Source organism: Culex quinquefasciatus, chromosome 3, assembly GCF_015732765.1.
Source record: "Culex quinquefasciatus strain JHB chromosome 3, VPISU_Cqui_1.0_pri_paternal, whole genome shotgun sequence".
NCBI lineage: Eukaryota > Metazoa > Arthropoda > Insecta > Diptera > Culicidae > Culex > Culex quinquefasciatus.
The window spans coordinates 69,937,179-69,955,995 of NC_051863.1; the positions used below are offsets into that span (position 1 = coordinate 69,937,179).

At 37.8% G+C, this 18,817-nt stretch overlaps 1 protein-coding gene across 10 annotated transcripts in view; it reads left to right on the top strand.

The window, feature by feature from the left end:
- The window catches only part of LOC6040147 (ras-specific guanine nucleotide-releasing factor 2), a 373,188-nt gene extending 356,289 nt beyond the window's left edge, over window positions 1-16,899 (top strand). For all 10 annotated transcript variants that reach the window (XM_038262900.1, XM_038262899.1, XM_038262901.1 and 7 more), the window contains one exon: window positions 14,731-16,899. The gene's annotated coding sequence lies outside the window, so the exon portion shown is untranslated. The remainder of the gene's footprint in view (window positions 1-14,730) is intronic.
- The last annotated feature ends 1,918 nt before the right edge of the window (window positions 16,900-18,817 follow it).

Genomic DNA, 18,817 nt, shown 5'->3' on the forward strand with positions numbered 1-18,817 from the left:
CTTAGTCAGTCTTGAAGTACACACATTCCTGTAGCTGGTACTAGCTAGTCCGAGTGTAGTAATGGTGTGTATATGGATTCGTGTGTTTGTGTGTTCTTCTCAACACGAGTAGTGAAGGTTAAACATTCCGGGCACGTACTCTCGGCGAGCAATTCTCGTTGAACATGGTGAAACTTTGTTGCTCTAATACCGGACGGGTTGTGCTGTTGAAGACCGTTTGGGAGGTGGGGTCTTCTTCTTTTTTTTCCCATGAATAAACCTTCCGGAAGGGTACGCAATGCTAATTTATTCTACCGTTCATAATTCGATACACTTAGTTTGAAATTGATGTTTCGGAGACTACCTTTCTGCGAATTGGATAGCCAGGGGCAAGATTTTTCAAGAAGGGAACACTATTCGAATAATAATATCAGACAAATTCGAAAAGAGTTTTTGTTCGATGTTTGTAAACACTTCAATAAATTTGTATCTACAATTTGCATAAAAAATGTAAACTTAAGTTCGTGGGTTCCAATCCAGATTTGAATAATTTCAATTGTTCAATAAAAGTTCAACCATATCCTTTTCAACCCATCAGGATGAGTAAAACAGTTTGTAGAACAATATTTCCCAAATTGACTCGCACTTTCCCATTCACCAATGATTAGCCGGGCAGTTTGTAGTACACATTAAACACGCTCGATTCACCAGAAACTCCAAAACATACAGCACAGCTCGCTTACAATTTGCGAAACTAATTAAGCCCGCACAAAAGGGGTTGATCGACACGATGTAAATGAACTGCTAGCAATCCGGTTGGTTGGAGAAATTAAAAGCAAACATTTCACCACCACCCACAATCTGAATGCTCACTTCTATACTCCCCCTTTTGAGAGCCTGTGTGAGTGGCAGCGTATTCCCAAGAGCTTAACTTTTCCAGAACCACCATTGTGCTGAAACTGTTGTTGCCGCGGAAAATTTTAAATAATGATCACAACACAACCGCAAAGTCCCGCCATCGTCGTCGTCGAGATCAGCTGCTTGAGAAAGAGAAAAGATTTTTCTTCCAGATATTGCTGTTTTGGCTTCCCACAGCGAGGGGAAAAACTGCGACGGATTCGTGAACGGTTTGAAAAGTGGCGCAGCTTTTAGCGAAATCAAACAAGGGACCAAATTTAAATGTAAATTTGCCAACAGCTTTCTCGGTTGCTCTTATCGTATAATTTTCGTTTTTTAGCATTCATTCTCCACTACCGCGCCCTCTATTGCTGAACGCAAAATTTATCGAGATAACTGGGACATTGACACTCAAGAAGGTTTGCTTGATGAACATAAAGAAAGTATTTGAATTTGATAGAGTTTAGTGTATGTCAAAAGTATTTTTTTTTATTATTATCATCTTATAATTTGACATAAAATCTGGAAGTATACTCGGGTAGTCAAAATTGAAGAACCCCCTACATTACCAATCGGAATCAAAGATTGACTCATTAATAGGACTGACCACACAATCTCATTTTTTATTTTCGAGCTCGTCAAAGTTCTTCCAAAACAAAAAAAAAATTAATTTATCACTTGGCAAAAAATAACGATCCTCGGTAAAAAACGTTACTTTATCCACGATTAGGTGGTTGGTGCCTTCCTCACATGTTGAGTGTAATGCTAGATAATATCTGAGATCCGGCCTCCACAAAGTTCATAAATAACATTTAAGTGCTTATAACTTTTGATAGGGTTGTAAGATCTGCAATCTACTGAACTCGTTGGAAAGGTCTTTTGATTACCTATCCAACGACAGGTCGCATGATAGATCCGGACAACGTTTTTGTCAAAATATCTGAGATCCGGCCTCCAAAAAGTTCATTAATAACACTTAAGTGCTTATAACTTTTGATAGGGTTGTCAGATCCGCAATCTATTGAACTCGTTTGTAACTTTCCCTTTGTTACAACCCGCTCAGTCGCACAAAACCCCCCAAGAACACCCAGGGTCGGCTCACTCAGTTAATCTTCATTTGAAAGCAAAGAGGGAAAAGACCACTTCTACGTTTTCATGGCACGTTTATTTGAGAATCTGCCCTAACAACCTACTCCCTAAGCTACCTAACCGGACTTACTTGTGTGGTGTCAGTGTATGGGCCCGCTGATCAGCTACTCTCGGCGTCGCTCGTGGACATCGGGATCTGGTGCGTTCCCCGACGCGTGGGTGGTCGGATCTCGAACACGCTCCGTCCCCGTCCTCGACCTGGGACTTCTCGTTGCCTGCCGTCTCCTCCTCGTGTTGCAGGACTTCCCGCGTTCCGGCGTGGAACACCGTAGTATTCGCCGAAGTCACGTTCCCGTCCGGAACCTCGTGACACGGCGTCTCTCGTACTCGCTTCCGTACCCGTAGTAGACGATCCGGGACGTTCGAAGGACCGTGCGTGGTTGTCGTGCACGTCCAGGCACACTCCGGTGCGGTTCGTGGCGGTGGCTATTTGTAACGGAGCCCACCGATGCTTAGCTCGTGGCTAGCAGGAACACTTGCCAAGGGGCAATCCAGGGTAATTAACGTGCTGGTCGAACACTAGAACTCGCGGGACTTGGCCAGGTTACGGATGGCCGTACGATCGCAATCCCTCAGCCGTAGACGGTGGCTTTCGGGACTTCCTCGACCTCGTGGGAGGTTCTTAAATCGCGGTTCTACTCACTGGGGTTAGATCTTCGTGAGCGTGTGGACTCCTTCCTGGTGCTCAAGCAAGTGAACGAGTCGATCCCGTCCAGACTCCGAAGAGCCCTCGAAGATCACGCAGAAGTCGAGGTTGCGTTCATCTCTGCGTTTCGTGGGTGTTGATAAGAGTAGCCAAGTTGTCGCTACTGAAAACAATGCCTAATGTGATGTGTGATGCAAATCGCTTGTGCCATTCTATTACTTTTTCTAGCTATTTAAATTCAAAACGACTGTTGTTTGACGAATTGGTGCAGATTTATTATATTTGCAAATGTTGCGCTTATTTTGCGTTTCTTGGTTGAAAATCTACCCTAACTCTAGCTTTTCTAAGTGGTCTACCTCTTGAAATGACCCGAGTGTTCAGGGAAGGTTCATGAGACGATGTGGGCAAACCAAGGTGGTTGGTCACACTACCGCACCGCTCGGGGAAAAAAAATATTGTTAGATATTTTTTTTGTTTTTTGAATAAGATTAGAATCAAACAAAATGCCGCAACTGTACCCTTACAATCAATCCGTTCAAACTGTGCATAAGTGAAGAAACGAAATGATCTTCGACTGAAATATTATACTCGCATCAAAAGATGGGAAACAATCATTAACAAACAATAAACATCAAACAATAAATTACACATTAAAATTACAAAAAAAAATATGAATTCTTACTGTATTCCGGAATACTTCTACAAATTTAAATTTTCATTAATTAAGCGCGCGGATTCGTTTTGGGTGGTATTATGTTGCACTTGTGAGCACTAACTAGAGTGACACTGCAAACAATGGCCTTAGTTTTTCAATTCATATCGCGAAATTTACTTATGTTGCGTATTTGATTCGATCCAGTTTAAGAAAACGAACAATTTTTGCGCAGATACGAAGTCGAAATGTATCGATTTTTACTTTAAAAGATTGGCCAAGATCAGTTAAATAGGGTTGACTTCGTACGTGGATTCTTAAACAGAAGGGAATCAAATTTGGTGTATTTGTACTTAATTTGGTGGTGTATAAATAAGAAACAATTTAAAATTGCTCCTCCTTCAATGGATTCAACGTTCACAAGCGTCCTTGTGACGAAGTTAAAATAATACAGCATAAAAACATAAATACTGGTGCTTCAAAACTACCCACAAACATTTTCTGTAACAAAACTCAGAGATAAATAAATAAATGCATTTTGTCCGCCCACAACTCGCTATTCCATGACCAAAAGAACTGTTTACGATCAAGGACAATGCGATTAAAAGACACAAAAGAAAATAAATATATCACAGAAGAGTATAAAATTTGTAAAGCTTTACTGTTTTGTTTTGGTACCCTTTAACAATAGACAAACTGACCTTCAATTATTCCATCTCCAATCGTTATCCATATTCCTCTCCTTTTCTTGCTCATCATCCCGGGATACAATTCCATGATAAGAACGGCTGGGTCGAAACAATAGCTGAAACGGTGTGAGGAACCGACTTTCTACATGCTGATAACAGAAATCGGCTCTCAACTTTCCCATCACAAATCGTTTACACCAACTTTCTATCACTTCCAGCATAAAACATGCAAAAATTTATGCTTTTAAATCGCCAGCGGAAAAGACACCAAGACTTTTCCTGCGTCATCACCAACTTCATACGCACAAGAACCTTTCTTTGCGAGAATCACCACCGGTTCGTACACTTCTCCAAGCTTCGCGTTAAAGTGGTCGCCGGCGGAAGACTGACGGAACGTACGTTTGTACACTTTCTGCCCGACGTCAAAGGTCGGGGCGTAACGTTTGTGCCTCAAATCGTAACGTCTCTTCGTCTCTTCGTGCGCCTTTCGTAGATGGTCAACAACTCTCTGGTGAACCGATCTACTGACGATCTGCATCCGCTCCATCCTCTCTTCATCACTCAATTCCAGTAAGGGTTGGAGTCGATGCTCGGAGCCCTTGGTAACGATCTCATGCCCGAAGATCACCCTGTACGGGGTGTACTTGGTAGTCGCGTGAACGGTGTTGTTCAGCACAAATTCCACCTCGGAGATTCGCGTATCCCAAAGTCTCTGATTCTCCCTAACATAACTTCTAATCATTGCATTTATCGTCCTATTCAGTCTTTCCGTGGGGTTCGCTTGACTTCGATGTCTTGCGCTAGCCCAATGTTGTATTTCATATTTATTCAATAGTTGTTGAAATTCTTTAGATTGGAATGTTGTTGCGTTATCTGATATCAGGTACTGAGGTACAGATAACGACGGAACCAGAACTGTTCTAGAATTTCACAAACACTACTTGCACAGATCTTCCGGACAGGGACCAACAGACAGTACTTAGAGAACACGTCCATCAGGACGAGCAGATGTGCATTGCCCTTGGCACTCCTCGGAAGAGATTGTATGTAGTCGATTGTTAGAATCTGAAATGGTTTGGTTGTAATCCGTTGATTGCCCATTTCTGGGACAACCGAAATTGTTGAATGTTTTATTCTCTTACAAGTTTCACAGTTCATTACATATTTCTTAATTTCAGCTGCCATTCGTGGCCAATAAAACCTTTCTTTAATTTTCGCAACAGTCTTTTCGTAGCCAACATGGAATGCTTCATCATGTTCTTTGACTAAAATGTCTGCTCTTTTAGAAGTCGGTACACATTGCTTCCAGTCAAACGCGTAATCTAATACATCGGACTGTGAAGAAACTAGTTTGTAAAGGATATTATTTTCTATTTTAAAGTCAATATAATTTTCAGGATCTCGTTTTATAGAAGCGTAAAGTTTAGAATACCAATCGCTACCATCGTCAATCTCCGCGATTTCTAAAGACCGGGAGAGAGCGTCAGGAACAACGTTTTCTTTTCCCTTTCGGTGTTTTATGATCATATGATATTGTTGTAAGATTATGCTCCAACGTGACAACCTTGAAGAAGTCTTCCATTTAGAGCGCATAATGAATGTTAAAGCTGACGAGTCGGTCACTAGTGTAAATTTACTCCCCTCGATATAACATCGAAACTTTTCTATACACCTCAGAGCTGCTAATCCCTCCTTTTCCGCGGCGTGATAGTTAAGTTCCGCGCCTTTTAACTTTTCTGAATGATACGCTATGACCTTCTCCTCTCCGTTCTGAACTTGAGTAAGCACCCCCGCAATTGCGTGATCGCTTGCATCGGTTTGCACCGTAAAAGGTAATTTGAAATCAGGGTTTGACATTACAGGAGCGCTAATCAATTTCTCCTTAATGGTCCGGAATGCCAGATCAGCCTCAGCAGTCCACTCAACCTTTTTAGGTTTGTTTTTGAGTAGATCTGTGAGTGGCGATGTCAATTCGCTGAAATTATTGATAAATCGTCGATAATAGTTCGCCATACCGAGAAATCTGCGCAACGCACGAACAGACTTAGGGACCTCATACACAACAATCGCGTGAACGCGATCAGGATTGGGCCTAAGACCGTCTTTTGATAAAATGTAACCTAAGTAGGGCAATTCCGGGACACAAAATTTGGATTTTTGTAAATTGATTCTCAAATCAGCTTCATTCAACCTTCTAGCTAACTCTTTCAAGTGTTCAACGTGGTCTTCAAACGTGTGACTTGCGACAACTATGTCATCCAAGTACACAAATATATTTGGCTCGAGCACACCGAATCCTAACACTTTGTCCATTAATTTGCTCAAACTGGCTGGACTGTTTGCTAACCCGAATGGTAGTTTCTTAAAATGAAACAATCCACGTCCAGGTATGGAAAATGCTGTAAATGGCCTAGATTCGGGGCTAAGCGGTATTTGTAGAAAGGCTTGACTAAGATCAATGGTGGTAAGATATTTGCAAGAACCAAGTCTGCTTAAAATGCGATTTTGATGCGGAAGCGGATAAGCGTCACGCTTAGTGCGCTCATTCAGCTTTCTCGCGTCGAGACAGAGGCGTACAGCATCGCTGTCTCTTTTTGAAACAGGTACTACTGGTTGAGACCATTCTGAAGTAGACGGTTCTACAATATCATCCCTAATCATATTATCTAAAGCAATTCCTATTTTTCGTTGAACTTCGGGACTCCATGGGTATGGGTTTTGTCTAATTGGTGGTTTGTCACGGTATTCGTCACTAAGTTCAATAGTGTGAGTTAACAACTTTGTACAGCCGATATCACCAGGCTTTGGTACCAGAAATAAAGATTTAATTTGTTCTAACTTGGCTTGTTGTTTGGGAGTCAACCGAACTTCATCATCGATCTGCTCCTCAGAGTCATCAATTGTTTCGATAAACGACTCTCGGAGAGAAGGATAGATACCGAATTGGTCCCAAAACGACATTCCAAGATAGCACTGTCGCTTGAGAGAGGGCGCGACTACAAAAGAGACGATCTTTGTAGTTCCGTTAAAAGAAACTGGAATATCAATCTCTCCTGCAACTTCTACTGGATGTCCTTCGGCAGTAATCAAAGACATGTCCGACGGTGAACAGTTCAAATTCAAATTCGTGACGAGTTTATGTGAATTTTTTCCTAAAATGTTTCTATTTGCCCCGCTGTCTAAAAGTGCAGTTATTTGGATTCCTAGCAAGTCGATTCGCACAAATGGCCTGTTATCACCATGCGGGTGGAGAAAAATTGTGTTGACCTCCCCATCATCGTTAGATTCAGCCACCACGTGCGCATAACCGAGCTGCGTAAGAATACTTTTGGTGGAATTTTCTTCAAGAGGGCTTTCAGGTAATTCCTTTCGACTACTCTGCCTCATTGAGCAGCCTTCTCTGAGTTTTTTGTTGGACAAAACGGACAATCACATTTTAAAAACCAGGAAAACCACACTCTTCACAAAATATTTGCTTTTCCTGTTTACATTGATAAAAGTTGTGCCCAAAATTATGGCAATTAAAACAAGTACCTTTACGTAACGGGACATACGACTTTAAAATCTTTTCCAAAGTATTTAGATTTGTACTAGGCCCTGGATTTTGATCATCAGGTTGACTAGTTTTTGCAATGGCTTCCGCTCGGGCTCTTTTTGCAACGAATTTTCAGGTTTAGTTGGTGGATTCTGCTTATTCTGACCATTTCTGTAATTTGGATTTGGACGATTCGTGTTTCTAAACTCTCTCGAGAAATTCTCTCCTTATTCCACGGACGATTATTGTTTTGATTATTTCCAGCATTGTTCGGGTTTGGGTTTCTTCTCTCTGTTTTGATTTCGTTTATCTGCCTATCATTTGTTCGTGTTCCTCGGGGACCTTCTTTCTCACCCTTAGTGTACCATTGCCAGTTGATGGCGTCAAAGTTTTTCCCAAATTCCTTCATCGCGGGAAGAGTTTTAACGTTTGCAGCTAGCATAGCGCTTTTGTACTCGCTTCGAGCATTACGAAAAATAATTTTAAACTTTCTGTCCTCCTCCATCGGACTAGACAAATTTCTAAAGAGTCGAATCATATCAAAATAATAATCTTGAAACTTTTCCCTTGCAGCTTGCTTACGCAAATGCAACTGCCGTTCATAAAAATAATCAAGATCAGGTGGAAGAAATTCTAGTTTCAACTCACTGACAACATTTTCCCAAGTTTCTAACTCATTATTTGCATTAATCTCCATAAACCATGACCTAGCTTTCCTTCAAACAAGTGATGAGCTGAATTGTACAATTCTTGTTTGTTAAAACCTTCGGATCTTGCATTAAATTCTACTTCTTTCAAAAATCGTGCAGGCGACGACCTCCATCAGAGCCATCGTACCTAATTTTCCACTTGTGCACAGGGAACCGTTTTCCAGTCACTTCTCCTCCCGATCCCTTATGGCTTGAGGAACTCGGTTTTGGTTGTTTATGAAAATTTTTATTATCTTTGACATTTCCATTTGAATTGTTGTTACTGTGTTCACCTGAATTTTCATCTTTGACCAGCCAATTTAAAAATCTTCGTAACTAAATTTTGGTTTTGATGGACCTTCCAACTTAGGTTTATTCTGATTGTTAAATTGGGTGCTATTTTTCATGACATCATCTGGTTTGGAATTTTCAATTTCTAATTTGTGTATTCTCTCTAATAATTGATCCACAATAGTTCTAAGCTCAGCGTTAATTTTTCGCAACTTATTTAATTCGCTTTGTTGCTCATTCCTTTTTTCCGCATCTCCCTCTTCTTCGATGTTTCCTTCCTCTTCTTCATCATATTTTTCCTTTTCTTCTTCTTCCTCTACTTCTTCCTGTTCAGTTCCCACTCCCGAATATATTGAATTTGATTTGGACGGAATAGGGGTTACGTTACCATTGTTCTGAGTAGTGATCTCAGTTGGGGTCTTATCTTTGTCGAGTTCATCTCGCGCTTGGCGTATGCTAGAATTGATAATTTCTGCTTCTGCCGCTCGTATCTCCTCAAACGGTGAAGTCGGTGAAAAATAATTTCTTAATAGTTTAGCGCAAACTCCTACCATTTCCTTAATCGTATTAATATCAGCGTCCTCGGTAGTGTGAACTTTAGCTCGAAGCATGCGGATAAATAAATGAAGTAATCGTGTTTTGAATTTTTGATCTGGGACACTTTTAGCTGTTCTGTTTTCTAAAATATTTTTGATCTCCTGAATTTTATTATCACATAATTCCAGTTCATCGATCAATAAATCCCATCCTTTTTCGTACTCAAATGTTAAGACTTTGGACTCTCTTTCTTCTTTTAATTGTCCTCTTAATCTTCTCTCTAAAGCTGATCGAGACTCCGAACCAAACTCAATATTGCGAATGGTCAGCTCGTTGTTCAGCTCGTCTTCCAACAAATGAGCAGTGTTCATATCAAAATATTGACGAATAAATTGATCCATTTTGGATAGAAAAAAAAACACACTTAAACAGTTTAAAATAATAAATAAAATAAATAGAATAAAATACAGCTCATGCAAAATAATTCACACCTTAAAATGTACAAATGAACACCAAATTTAATAAATTAATTGAGACAAACGATTTCACGACAAATTATAACCAATAAATATTTTACATGCGGTTTTCGATCGAATCACGCCAAAATTGCAAGTTATTGAGCGATTAATTTACTTTTGAACAATCATTGCCACCCAAATTAAGTGGTTTATAATATCAGTTGAAGAATTCACTTCAGAACTACAATTATCTACATTAAATTGAACAGTTTAAAAGCAAGTGGGTTTACCAGAAACACCGACGCCAATCCGAAGACCGATTTTGCCGATTCAAACCAGATTCTCCCCTCGTTAACCTCCAAAATAAAGTGAATAATTGAAATTATTAACTTTTTTTGTTGGTCGCCAATATGTAACTTTCCCTTTGTTACAACCCGCTCAGTCGCACAAAACCCCCAAGAACACCCAGGGTCGGCTCACTCAGTTAATCTTCATTTGAAAGCAAAGAGGAAAAGACCACTTCTACGTTTTCATGGCACGTTTATTTGAGAATCTGCCCTAACAACCTACTCCCTAAGCTACCTAACCGGACTTACTTGTGTGGTGTCAGTGTATGGGCCCGCTGATCAGCTACTCTCGGCGTCGCTCGTGGACATCGGGATCTGGTGCGTTCCCCGACGCGTGGGTGGTCGGATCTCGAACACGCTCCGTCCCCGTCCTCGACCTGGGACTTCTCGTTGCCTGCCGTCTCCTCCTCGTGTTGCAGGACTTCCCGCGTTCCGGCGTGGAACACCGTAGTATTCGCCGAAGTCACGTTCCCGTCCGGAACCTCGTGACACGGCGTCTCTCGTACTCGCTTCCGTACCCGTAGTAGACGATCCGGGACGTTCGAAGGACCGTGCGTGGTTGTCGTGCACGTCCAGGCACACTCCGGTGCGGTTCGTGGCGGTGGCTATTTGTAACGGAGCCCACCGATGCTTAGCTCGTGGCTAGCAGGAACACTTGCCAAGGGGCAATCCAGGGTAATTAACGTGCTGGTCGAACACTAGAACTCGCGGGACTTGGCCAGGTTACGGATGGCCGTACGATCGCAATCCCTCAGCCGTAGACGGTGGCTTTCGGGACTTCCTCGACCTCGTGGGAGGTTCTTAAATCGCGGTTCTACTCACTGGGGTTAGATCTTCGTGAGCGTGTGGACTCCTTCCTGGTGCTCAAGCAAGTGAACGAGTCGATCCCGTCCAGACTCCGAAGAGCCCTCGAAGATCACGCAGAAGTCGAGGTTGCGTTCATCTCTGCGTTTCGTGGGTGTTGATAAGAGTAGCCAAGTTGTCGCTACTGAAAACAATGCCTAATGTGATGTGTGATGCAAATCGCTTGTGCCATTCTATTACTTTTTCTAGCTATTTAAATTCAAAACGACTGTTGTTTGACGAATTGGTGCAGATTTATTATATTTGCAAATGTTGCGCTTATTTTGCGTTTCTTGGTTGAAAATCTACCCTAACTCTAGCTTTTCTAAGTGGTCTACCTCTTGAAATGACCCGAGTGTTCAGGGAAGGTTCATGAGACGATGTGGGCAAACCAAGGTGGTTGGTCACACGTTGGAAAGGTCTTTCGAATACCTGTCTAAAAATGTATAACATGACGAAGTTTCTTACAAAAAACACCCTTTTTACAATCTTCCGGACTTTTGTTAAATTAGTTTTTTAGCACAACTTTTGAATTACTTAACTAAACTTTATCATTTTTAATAGCGACTTATGGGACCCCAAGACGGATCAAATGAGACCAAAACGGTCCAAATCGGGTCAGCCAGTGCTAAGATAACTCAGTGCAATTTTTTTCGATCAACATCCCACCACACACAGAGACATTTGCTCAAAAATTGATTCTGAGTCGATATGTATACATGAAGGTGGGTCTAGGTGGTCAAATTAAGAATTTCGTTTTTCGAGTGATTTTATTGCCTTTCCTCAGTAAGGTGAGGAAGGCAAAAAAACTATCATTTTTACGCGAATTCGAGTTAGAAGACATTCATGGGTTTTGATATTGAATATGCAAATTGACGTTTCGTCAGAACTGAGCAATTCTCTGAGATTTCAGTCATTCGTTTTTTTTTGTTTTTTAAAATCCGGCTGAAACTTTTTTGGAGCCTTCGGTGTACCCAAAGAAGCCATTTTGCATCATTGGTTTGTCCATATAATGTTCCATACAAATTTGGCAGCTGTCCATACAAAAATGATACGTGAAAATTCAAAAAATCTTTTGAAGGAATTTTTTGATCGATTTGGTGTCTTCGGCAACGTTGTAGGTATGGATATAGACTACACTGAAAAAAGTGATACACGGTAAAAAAATTTGGTGATTTTTTATATCACTTTTTGTCACCAAACTTGATTTGCAAAAAACACTATATATATTTTTTTTATATGTTTTAGAGGACATCACATGGCAACTTTTCAGAAATTTCCAGAATGGGCAAGAAATCTTTGACCGAGTAATGATGTTTTGAAACAACACAATTAAAAAAAACGAAATATTGGTCGCAAACATTTTCCAATTGCATTTTTTGATGTAAAATCAAATTTGCAATCAAAAAGGAGTAGTGCGGTGCCTGTGTGGACGCTCAGTCCTGTTTTTTCGTGCTATTTTCCGTCTCTTTTGTGTCGCTGTTCGAGTGCATGGGGTGATTGGTCATTATAATTAAACAATGGCATCAGTAGTGCGGTGCCTGTGTGGACGCTCAGTCCTATTTTTTCGTGCTATTTTCCGTATCTTTTGTGTCGCTGTTCGAGTGCATGGGGTGATTGGTCATTATAATTAAACAATGGCATCAGTAGTGCGGTGCCTGTGTGGACGCTCAGTCCTGTTTTTTTTTGTGTTTTTTCCGTCTCTTTTGTGTCGCTATTTGCGCGCGTTCGTTGGCCGATGAATTTTATTTTTGTTCTCTTTATATAGTTTTCGATAGAAACGATCCGATTTTTGTTTTTTGAGACAAGCAAGTCGTATTGCTGGATTAAGTCCTTTCCATATCATCGAGGATCGGAAGGCACGTCGACGGATATGTTTTAAGGCTTATGATATAAAATAATTTTAATGAATGAAGCCCTTCCTACATCACCGTTGATCGGAAGGCACGCCGAGGGAGAATTTCTGGAGAATCGCGGTCGAATTAATACTATATTTAAATCCCTAGATAGGTATCTTTCCGCAGCCGGCTGCCTAAGATTTTTAAAATTTCAACCGATAAACGAATTGCTCATGGTCGCATCACCTACCACAGTGAATCCTGACCTCATACCCATCTTACTAACCCCTCAAAACTCATGTGATACTTTGTCGGAGACGCAGTCGATTTGGCGGTCCCATCACTCAAGTATCGGCTAACATTCCCATCCACTTCCCCGTGTCTTACCACTGGTCGTGGCCGGCGTCGGTATTGATCAGCACGATAGGGACCTTTGAAAATTGCGAAGGGGTGATGATTGGTTCCTACTTTTCATCTGTGGTCCACGGAGCAATGTTTGGGGGTCCTGGTCAATAACGAAGTAGCAGCTACGGGTAGACACCAATGCTATGCTATGCTAAAATCAAATTTGCAATCAAAAAGAACTTAAGCAAAAATTTGATAAAGTGCACCATTTTCTAGTTAAAGGCATTTTTAAGTAACTTTTTTGAAAACAGTCGCAGTTTTTCATTATTTTAAATTTTTGCACATGTTTGCCAACTTTTTAAAAAATATTTTTAAAAGCTGAGAAAATTCTCTATATTTTGTTTTTGTGGACTTTGTTGATACGACCCTTGGTTGCTGAGATATTGCCATGGAAGTGACTAAAAACAGGAAAATTGATGTTTTCTAAGTCTCACCCAAACAACCCACCATTTTCTAGTGTCGATATCTCAGCAACTTATGGTCCGATCTATAATGTTTGTAAAATTTTCCGTCCGTTCTTAAAAAAAATATTTTCAGGAATTTTAAATTAAGAATAACATAGCAAAAGGGCGAAATATTGTATGTTTGTTCCATTTGAAATGTTAGTTCTGATTTAAAAATTTTTTTCGAAAAGATCGGAAAATTTCTCAAATTTTTCATATTTTACCATTGTAAGTTGGACCATTAGTTGCTGAGATATCGACATTAGAAAATGGTGGGTTGTTTGTGTGGGATTTAGAAAACATTAATTTTCCTGTTTTTAAACCTTTGCATTGCAATATCTCAGCAACTAAAGGTCGTATCATCAAAGTGCAGAAAAGCAAAATTTAGAAAATTTGCTCAGCTTTTTCAAAATATATTTTTCAAGTTGCAAACTTTAAAAAAAAATGAAAAACTGCGAATATTTTCAAAAAATTTACCTATAAATGACTATAACTCGAAAATGGTGCACTTTATCAAAATTTCACTAAAGTAATTTCGATTGCAAATTTGATTTTACATCGAAAAATGAAGATAAAAAATTTTGACGACCAATATTTCAATTTTTTGAAAAATTAGTATTGATTCAAAAATTCGTAAATCTTTCAAAGATTTTTTGCAAAACCTGGAAATTTCTGTGTTTTGCAAATCTAGTTTTTGTGACAAAAAATGTAATTAAAAATCACCATTTTTTTCTAACGTGTATCATTTTTTCAGTATCGTTCTTATGCATACCTGAAACATTGCCGAAGACACCAAATCGATCAAAAGATACAGATTTTTGAATTTTAATGCATAATTTTTGTAAGGTTAGCTGTCAAATTTGTATGAAAAATTATATGGACAAACACTCACATTTTGTGATAGAATTTTTTGTAATTATGTAAAATTTTACTTGAATCAATTGTATATAATACTCGTATATATAATACACGTGTCTCTAAAGGTCAACTCAATCATACAATGTTTACAATGCAATAATCACATTTGTTTGCTATTATCATCCATGCCCACCAAATGGCTCGTTCCGTATCACTTTTCTGAAGCGTTTTCTCTTAGATGGTAGCAATAAATCTTCTCAAAATGAGTTCTTACTGTCTGGGCGCGGTTTGCCGAAAATCCCACGAAGGTTCAGGGTGCCACACTCTGAATTAACATTTCAAAAGTTGTGTGCTCGCAAATTATTTCCAGGTAATCCAAACGTTCATTAGTTTTAAGTGGACTTTTAACGACTCCTTTTGTTCAAACAGATGCTATTTTAAACTAATCCATTGTCGTTTTTCTTCTCTTTTCAGAGATCCGTTCCAACGCGTAAACCATCTTATATCACAATAAATAACAACGCTCTTATCGCGACAGTTTCTCGTCTCAAAATTTTTATCATCTTTTTATGCATATTTTAAAATCATCTCACAAGTTAGGATTACAGGCATTTCAAACTATTTCGAAAAATAGTATCGTTTTAACAATCTTGCAATGCAGAGTCTGTGCTCCACGTGGCAGTTTAAAAGATTTTCTCCTAAAATTATCACTTTTGCCTTCTTCTTTGAAAAAATTATATTGTTAATAATACTCAAACAGTACGGTAGTCAAAAAGTGAAAGTTTATTGATTGGTACTTTGAGAGAAAATAGATAATAAAAAACAAACATTAGAATTGAAGGCTGAGTCGTGCAAAAGAGATGCTTTGGAATCTTACGAAAAAATAAATATTTGATGTCGAGAGATGTGAGTGAGGATTTGTTGAGATTAATTTTCTGAAAAGCTGTTTTGCATGAATCATTCTTCCATTAACGATTATCCTCCTGGTAGTGTTATAGAGAAAAAATGGTAGTTTATAGAACTGTGTTATGCTGGCCATAACTTAACATATACTTATGAATACTTGTACTAGTGTTAAGCGTGAAATATGTCGAATAAACATTCATGGATATACAATTTAATCCCAAGTAATTCTCAACAGAAATGAGCTAAATCTTTGTGGCGAAACAAAACCAAACTCTACATACATATCTAAAAATTGACTCAATTTATATACCAGCAGTAAGCAAAATCCAACACACAAACACACACACATGCGGTAAATGAAACTAAATGTTAACTTCTTCGTTCGTTATTTACCAGTTAAAGCAAGTGAAATTAAAAAAAAAAACAAATATAACAAAACAAATCGTGATACTTTCAGATAAAATAGTGAAAAGAGAAAAATGACACATTCTTCAAACTTTCTTATGACTAACAAATACAAAGTAAATAATGTAGCAAAAAATACCTACAAAAAATAAGGGGGAAAAACAAACCCAGAAACCAATCCAGTTTTCCATATCAAAGCTCGTTTATCGTCGCAACTATGCGGCAGGAAATGGTTAGAGAAAGTGGTTTAGTAAATCAGATTGATATTATTCGATTATTTGGCAGCCAGAAATGGCCACTCATTAATGGCACCACTCATTAAGCTTGACTTTGTCGTGAAATATCTTCAAGTTGAACGGAGTATGCTTTTCTTAGCACGCTGTTCTGATGTTTTTTTCAAGAATAAATGAAAAAAAAAAAAATTTATTGATTTCATGAAGAAATTTTATTCATAGACACTAAAAAATTTGCAATTTTCACTTGTTCACCTAATTTTATTTTTTTATCAATTTAAAACACTGTCAAAAAATAAGGGTTGAGGAAAGTGAATCGAAATGAAGATTGTATCAGGCTAAGCTTGAAAATGAACGGATTTGTAATCCTTGTTCAGCACACCGTAAACTTTTGTTGTCACTAGTCCGTTTAAGAAAATATCATAAATAAACTAAACGAGCTAAATTTTCCTACTCTCTTAAGAATTTTAACATAATCCGCTGGACTGATTCAAAACAATCCCAAAAAACAACCGTTTTTAGCTGTTGAGTATATGTTTAAAACAGAGATTAAGCTAGGAAAAGAGTAATTTAGAGGCACATTAGCTGTGCCAGAACAGATGGACGTTTGATACTATTTAGAGTGGAAACCCCTATATTTTTCAAACAAAAGATGGAATGGTGTTAAAATAAAGCGTTAGAAAATGAAGTAGATCGTTGTGAGAATTTTGTATTGACGATAGTACAGTAAAAGAAAATAAAGAAAAGCAGAAACAAACAACAAATTGTAACAAAATATGTCGATAATCAAATCAAATTACAATCACCACGCTACGAGCACTTCAGAAACAATCAACTTTACACGATTACGGATACAACCAACCAAGATTAACAAAGTAGTTTGAGAGATTCTATTTTACAAAAAAAAAGCATTGCGAAAAGCAGGAAAACAAAACAAAACTTATCCACACTCACAGAAAAAGTGTTTTTGTCCAGAAATGGACGTTATTTTATTCATCTTAAAGTAACAAGGAACAAGTAGAGAGAGTAGAAAGTGCTCAAACAAAAAGAAGAAAAAAAAATATGCAGAAATCACAATGCCAAAGAATTATGAAAAAAACCGCAAAAGGTCCCTGTTTCACTCGTGTGAGTAAATTGTAAGCTGAATAAAAAGTCTTTTCCTGAATCATGAACCCAAATCGTGTTGCGTTTTAACATAGAATTATTGAGAAAGTTCATCGACAAGATGTTTGGGGTTCTCAATTTAATTACTCACAAAACTGTGCACCAATCCTCCGAGAGAAGAAAAACAGACAAACCTTCTCTTGTCCTGTACTTTGAGTTTATTCATTTCTTCGATCTACGTGCAAATTATCTCTACTATTATGCTTTGTATTTTTTAATCCGACTGAAACTTTTTTTGTGCCTTCGGTATGCCCAAAGAAGTCATTTTGCATCATTAGTTTATCCATATAATTTTCCATACAAACTTGGCAGCTGGCCATACAAAAATGATGTATGAAAATTCAAAAATCTGTATCTTTTGAAGGAATTTTTTGATCGATTTGGTGTCTTCGGCAAAGTTGTAGGTATGGATATGGACTACACTGAAAAAAAAATGATACTCGTTAAAAAAAATTAGTGATTTTTTATGTAACTTTTTGTCACTAAAACTTGATTTGCCAAAAAGCACTATTTTTAATTTTTTATTTTTTGATATGTTTTAGAGGACATCAAATGCCAACTTTTCTGAAATTTCCAGGTTGTGCAAAAAATCTTTGAGCGAGTTATGAATGTTTGAATCAATACTGATTTTTTCAAAAAATCGAAAATTGGTCGCAAAAATTTTTAAACTTCATTTTTCGATGTTAAATCAAATTTGCAATCAAAAAGTACTTCAGTGAAATTTTGATAATGTGCACCGTTTCCAAGTTAAATCCATATTTAGGGACTATTTTGAAAATAGTCGCAGTTTTTCATTTTTTTTTAATAAGTGCACATGTTTGCCCACCTTTGAAAAAAAAATATTTTTGATAAGCTGAGAAAATTCTCTATATTTTGCATTTTTGAACTTTGTTGATACGACCCTTAGTTGCTGACATATTGCCATACAAAGGTTTAAAATTAGGAAAATTGATGTTTTCTAAGTCCCACCCAAACAACACACCATTTTCTAATGTCGATATCTCAGCAACTAATAGTCCGATTTTCAATGTTAAATATGAAACATTCGTGAATTTTTCCGATCTTTTCGAAAAAAATAATTTCAAAATATTTAAACCACGACTAATATTTTAAAAGGGCGTAATTTTGAATGTTTGGGCAAACATGTGCACTAATTTTAAAAAATGAAAAACTGCGACTATTTTTAAAAAAGTCACCTAAATATGGATTTAACTTGAAAACGGTGCACTTTATCAAAATTTCACTGAAGTACTTTTTGACTGCAAATTTGATTTTACATCGAAAAATTAAGTTGGAAAATTTTTGCGACCAATTTTTCGATTTTTTTAAAAAAATCGTTATTGATTCAAACATTTATAACTCGCTCAAAGATTTTTTGCACAACCTGGAAATTTCAGAAAAGTTGGCATTTGATGTTCTCTAAAACATATCAAAAAAAAAAATTAAAATTAGTGCTTTTTGGCAAATCAAGTTTTAGTGTTAAAAAGTTACATAAAAAATCACCAATTTTTTTTACCGAGTATCATTTTTTTTTCGGTGTAGTCCATATCCATACCTACAACTTTGCCCAAGACACCAAATCGATGAAAAAATTCCTTCAAAAGATACAGATTTTTAAATTTTCATGCATCATTTTTGTATGGCCAGCTGCCAAATTTGTATGGAACATTATATGGACAAACTAATGATGCAAAATGGCTTTTTTGGGCATATCGAAGGCACCAAAAAAGTTTCAGTCGGATTAAAAAATACAAAAATTAAAATTTAAGAAAAAAGACCGATTTCGTAGAAAATTGCTCATATATTGAATAAACAATTATATTTGGTTTTAAATGAAGGTTGGATTTTTTTTT